Source organism: Diadema setosum, chromosome 8, assembly GCF_964275005.1.
Source record: "Diadema setosum chromosome 8, eeDiaSeto1, whole genome shotgun sequence".
In the NCBI taxonomy this organism is placed as follows: domain Eukaryota; kingdom Metazoa; phylum Echinodermata; class Echinoidea; order Diadematoida; family Diadematidae; genus Diadema; species Diadema setosum.
In genome coordinates this window covers 34,586,367-34,593,272 of record NC_092692.1, presented here as the reverse complement: position 1 = coordinate 34,593,272, position 6,906 = coordinate 34,586,367, and positions in this window count along the sequence as shown.

Genomic DNA, 6,906 nt, shown 5'->3' with positions numbered 1-6,906 from the left:
CCCCCCCCCCCCCCCACACACACAGATATAGCATAGCCAAAAAAGCCCAGCCTGATTAGGGTTAAACTGTATTGTAATTTTTGCCGGATGAAACAGAAATCAAAATTTGCACCAGCAACAGAAACTCATCAAATTTTCTCATTAGACGGCTTCATTGAGCAAGTGCATGTGATGCATAATTATAATAATACACGTTGTATACATTTTCTAAGAATGAGAAGTAAAAGTAATGTTTATCATGTGAGTCTGAATTACATGGGTGAAACTTCAAACCTTGCTCTTTTCGTTTCGTGAGTCATACTGGTATCAGAAAGTTAGAAATTTCATATCATTCTCAAATTATTTTTTTCTTGACTGATACCTTTAGGTATTCTATGATTTTCATAAGAGAAAATTGATGAATGACATGAATCATCTTGCTGTCTATTTGACTAGGAAGAAATTAGTTAAATTCTCCTTTCCTTTTTTTTTTTGGTTGTAGAAACGTATTTCTTCCATTCTCATTTGCTCTTAATGCATACTGGTTCATCAGATTTTGGTACACACTTCCAGAAATAGCAATCAGTCTACATGTATTTTGAAGTACATTTTGTCTATAAAATGACGAACTACAGTACAGATCGACTATCTCGAGAGTTGAAAGGTTGGTAGACCATGAGGCATACTACCTTCGAACTCCTTACGAAATATTTTTTAAAAGATTTCTTATCTCTTACCTGTACATTGTATGTCAAAAGTAGCTATTCGAATGAACAGTGGACAAAACGAAGTATAATTCTAAAAGTATTCATGTCATTTAGGCTTTTCTCTTTTAACCGAAGTTTAACACAACTTACTATGATTTAAGCACAAGTATGTGTACATGCATGAGAATCTACTCAGTAGGGCACCTGTATACTTACCAGCCTTCACGTGTTGTCAGCATATAATATCTTGAGATAATGGCAGTGTAGTCATGTGAAAACGTAACCTTTCTTCATGTTCTGTGTCAAGGTAATTGGATACGGTTACGGATCACTACAGAATGATCAAAAAAACAAGTCGACATGGTTCGTTAACTTAAATTCATTTCACTTAATTTCATGCCAGGATGGTCAAAATGAGGGGGTTTTAGATCTAAACAGGGTTGTTTTTCTACATTTTAAAGTGAGACCTTCAGTTCAAGACACTGTCCATAACTATTGTAAACAATGTAACTTGAACGTTTTGGTGCTAGTGTTGATGCTACTGCAAGTGTTATGGAACAACGACAAAATCTGGTTACTTATGTAACTTGAAATCTTTTCTCAATGCCATCAAATATGATTACAGTACATGTACTGTCAGCTTCGGTTCACTTTCGCAATCCTGTGTGGTGCATGAGCTGATCTACTCTGTATTGTATTATGTTGTCGAAATTCATCAAATGATTAGTTCTCTGTTGGAAAGCAGGCCATTGTAAATATAAAGCTATGCAAATGGTCATTAAGAAGAGTAGATGCAGTTGTTTGCTGTGTCATATGATTCTAATGCACATTAAGGGAGATATTTTGCGAGGAAATTAATACATTCTATTCAGTGTTATGGGAAGAGATCAGTTGTGGTTTGCTTTCAAAGATAATTTATATACATATATATTATATATATATATATATATATATATATATATATATTATTATATTATATATATATATATATATATATATGTATTATTATTATTATATATATATATTATTATATTATATATATATATATATATATATATATTATTATATTATATATATATATATATATGGTCGATTCCAACGAAAAGTGTACAAATGAGGTTTTTGACTTCCAAATTTCAAAATGGTTCGACATTTCTCTAGTTTTGCTTGCTCAAAGTAGACATATTGAGCATATACGGAGAGAGTTTGCCATCACTAATCTCGACTAAAAATAAAGTTGGAACCTTTGGAAGTAAAACTGGTAATTTTCAATGTTACCTACGAATACAAGCATTTTAGTTTAGAAATGTACACCTGGATTTTTATTTTCCATATATCTTCTAAATAATTGCTATTAATTAAACGGGGGCCAATATGTACTTGTGATTGCGTGTGTACGTTGTCATAAGAATGTACGTGTGTGGGTGTGTTTGAGTGTGTAACATTGATTTTGACATGCTTCCTCAGCAACCAACCCCCACCCCCAAAAAAGGAATCAAAATTGTATTGAATATTCTATACACTGAAAATCGAAAGTTAGTCAAATTATATCGAATGAAAATATTAAAGTTTTATTTTTGATCGCTTTTTCATATGTAGGCTCTACACATTTACATTCACGCGAAACGATTTTCTTATTCATTATCTTCAAATCATCAATTAGAAAAGTATTAATTATGAAAGGATTATATTTTTATTATACTCATATTAAATCACCATATTTTTTTATTATTGTATTCATTTTTCTTTATGTCTTTGCTACTGTGAAGAAGCCCAACATCCATTGTCACTCATTAAATTCAAATATATGAGATTTGGGCAAACAGCCATCAATAAGGAGTGAAAATGATGGTCACTACGTTACTTACGAATACATTTGTTACCTACGTATGCAACATTACTATCTGAATAATTGGGGAGCTTATTCATTAAAATGAGCACTTTGCATTAAATTTGATATCCATAACTATAATTAAGGGGTGTCTTTATATGATAAATCACTATAAATACACTAATAGAGCCAACAATTTTTTATAAGTGGGTGAGTTGCGTTAAAGATACTTTTGTGCCTCTCTTTTTTAATCGATTGACAAATTTGTGATATCCACATATCGTAGTTCAACTTTGGTTTAAGTACAATAACAATCAAAAGCAATGTTAAACAAAACACCCATAGTCTTCTGAACACATGTCGTAAAATAATTGTGACATACGGTTCCGAAAAATGTGCTGAATTGGTCATTAAGTAAATGGTTGTAATCTTGTATTCGTAGGTAACATCTCTGACATGTAAAATTACCTACGAATACACATAATATGTTGCATTATCTTAAAAATCTGTGACGCAATTACAATGAAACTTTCCAAATATCAGGAGGGAATGGTCTTACATATTCCCTCTCAGTATTTTCTTATTTGACCAGCACTTTCAAACTACAACATTTTAAAATGTATTCGTAGGTAACGCTATTTTTATTACCAAATGGCACTTTTCATCCCTTTTGTTATCTCTTGATTTTACAGTTCTATCTACTTTTTAATGGCATATGTTTTTGTCTGAAGGGCACATGTGAGTAACTTTATACACTTAATTCGTATTGTATTAATGAATTCAATCTAATTTGTGAGCATGTTGAAAAATGTATTCGTAGGTAACAACTAAATTTTACCACGGGAGAAAAATGAACAAAAATCAACGGTATATTCAATTATCATGAAATTTTTAAGGAAAAAAGCGGGCCTACGCTGTCAACATTGTGGCAAGTTTTTATCAAGTTTGAGTTACATCTTCATATTAAAATTGTAAATTTTCTGAAAAAGTATTAAGAAAACTTTTCCAGAATGGCCAAAATTAGCATGTTTTTTTACTCATAAAACCAAGATTATATGACCAATCACATCATATTTGGTATGTCCCGAAAGGTTTCATCGAGCTCTTTCACCTGAACACAACTGCAATACTGTCAGATGTCACAGAAAAATCATATTGATCGGGACATCATTTGTACCCTTTTCATTGGAATCGACCATTTTGAATTAAAATCAAGGCAATTGGCATTTAATGCATTCCTCTATTGTGACATTATTATTGCTATTTCTAGTACTGCCAATACGCGGAGCAACTACAATATTATATATGTATTATAGAGAGAGTACTGATGTGTTGGTTCAGTAAGTAGAGCGGCTGCCTCACAATCGGGAGGTCGTGGGTTCGAACCCCGGCCGCGTCATACCAAAAGACGTTAAAAGATGGGAGTTGCTGCTACCTTGTTTGCCGTTCAACTGTGAAAAGGTTAGAGCAACGTCGATCTGGCGCTGCTCAGTGGCTGCCGGGCCCATGATCAATTGGGCGAAAAAGAATTTCCATTGGCCAAAATTAGCATGTTTTTTTACTCATAAAACCAACATTATATGACCAATCGCATCATATTTGGTATGGCCCGAAAGGTTTCATCGAGCTCTTTCACCTGAACATAACTGCAATACTGTCAGATGTCACAGAAAAATCATATTGATCGGGACATCATTTGTACCCTTTTCATTGGAATCGACCATTTTGAATTAAAATCAAGGCAATTGGCATTTTATGCATTCCTCTATTGTTACATTATTATTGCTATTTCTAGTAAAAAAAGATGGGAGTTGCTGCTACACATGTACCTTGTTTGCCGTTCAACTGTGAAAAGGTTAGAGCAACGTCGATCTGGCGCTGCTCAGTGGCTGCCGGGCCCATGATCAATTGGGCGAAAAAGAATTTCCATTGGCCAAAATTAGCATGTTTTTTTACTCATAAAACCAACATTATATGACCAATCACATCATATTTGGTATGGCCCGAAAGGTTTCATCGAGCTCTTCCACCTGAACATAACTGCAATACTGTCAGACGTCACAGAAAAATCATATTGATCGGGACATCATTTGTACCCTTTTCATTGGAATCGACCATTTTGAATTAAAATCAAGGCAATTGGCATTTTATGCATTCCTCTATTGTTACATTATTATTGCTATTTCTAGTACTGCCAATACGCGGAGCAACTACAATATTATATATGTATATATAGAGAGAGTACTGATGTGTTGGTTCAGTAAGTAGAGCGGCTGCCTCACAATCGGGAGGTCGTGGGTTCGAACCCCGGCCGCGTCATACCAAAAGACGTTAAAAGATGGGAGTTGCTGCTACCTTGTTTGCCGTTCAACTGTGAAAAGGTTAGAGCAAAGTCGATCTGGCGCTGCTCAGTGGCTGCCGGGCCCATGATCAATTGGGCAAAAAAGAATTTCCATTTTCGGACAATATTTTGGAGTTGGAGTTGGAGTTTATATATCAACAGCAAGGTACCCTAATCCAACTTTTTTGGCTACCATTTCAGAATTTGTAAGTTCTGGAAAGTGCAGCGTTGGCTGTGAGGAAAAAAACTCTTCCTCTTTCCATTGATACCTAATTATGTTGACAAATGTCATGCATGACTGAGCACATGAATGTTAAAGATAACAATGAGAAATTATGCTTTTTCCAAATTTGAGTGTCACATGAAGGAACAATGAATGTCTCACTGAATGGATGGGATCTGTCAATGAAAGTGGTTATATTAACTGGCCAGCCTGCATGACTGCTCTGTGTCTAGGGTTAGTGTTCAGGGTTTGTTCTAACATTTTAAGGTCCATAACATTTTTGATAATATTATGGCCACCTGTCAAATAGCGTGGTCACTCCTACTAAGGCCAACCCATACAATCCATTTTCCCTGTTCATATTCAACACATAGCTCGCAGCGACAAACATGTCTTGAATATGAAGAGAGATATGGATAATGGTTCAGCCTTTGTGGGAGTGAACAAGTTATCAACAACATGGTCATGCTGAAGGTTATGGACCATAAAAGGTTTTAAGACAACCTAAACACAAACCTGCAGTCATGCAGACTGGCCCGTTAAGTTGACCACTTTCATTATTAACAGATCCCATCCATTCAGTGAGACATGCATTGTTCCATCGCCATAACACTCAAACTTGGAAAAAGTGCAATTTGTTATTGTTGTCTTTTAAAGTTGATGTGCTCAGTCATGCATGACATTTTTTTCAGCATAATTAGTTATCAATGGAAAGAATTCTTCTTTCCTCACAACTAGCGCTGCACTCTCCAGAGCTGACAATTTTGTAATGGTAGCCCTCCAAAGTTGGATTACATGTACCGTTTTTATTTGATATGCTCTGTACATATGTACATTATATGTACATGTATATGGGCAATATGTATAATTATATACACGTACATGAAGGGAGAAATGTACAATTATGCATCTTATGCCTACTGTTCTAACATATACATAATGTTTATTGTGTCCATGTATTGTGGCGATGGTTTGACCTGCAGGTAATGTGTTAAAGGCACTGCTATATTTCTTGTTACGAACACGAATTAAGACACGTTATTGGTAGCCATACATACAGTACCTGTCATCCTGGACCACTTGAAAAGCACTTGAAAAGCATTTTACAGCTTTTAACAAAGGGATTTGAATTGAATCTGACTTCATAAATTATTACAGGTTAGCCTCATGAGTGTAAATGCTTCAGTTATTGCACATGATTACGTTTAACATACGTTGTATTTATTTAGTAGACTGTAAATTACGGAGAAGCTTTGTGTCAGTAAAATTATTCAGGTGATAAGTTAGGAAACGCAAATTATGTTTCTTGTTTATTTGGTAGTTTATTTTTAGTGGACTTTTGTTTCTCCTATGAGTCTAGATTTAATGAAAAGAAGGTACGGTAAACTGTCATGGTCACTTGTATATCAAAGTAAATACAGTTGAAAAGAAAATACATGTACTTCTTATCAAAACCAATTTCATTTAAACTTAAAAATTTTATTTCAATGACACAAGTTTTATTTTCATTTATCATTATTTAATATCTAATATCTTTGCTCACATTGATTAGCTCGACTCACTGTTAGTGTTATGAACCTCCTTGTTCTTACTACAGTGTACAATAATCTAATTGAAAACTGCATTCTCATATGCTTATCGTAATCCTAGAATGTTCTTTTGACAACTGTTCATATTCGGTGAAGATCTGTAATGTACAACCACTGCATACATAGTAGTTCATTGTTTTCATATAAATTTGAATGATTGGAATTGTTTGCTTTTAAAAGGTCAAGAAAATGTAGACTACAACAGATCATGCGATCAGACATTGAATGATGGTATA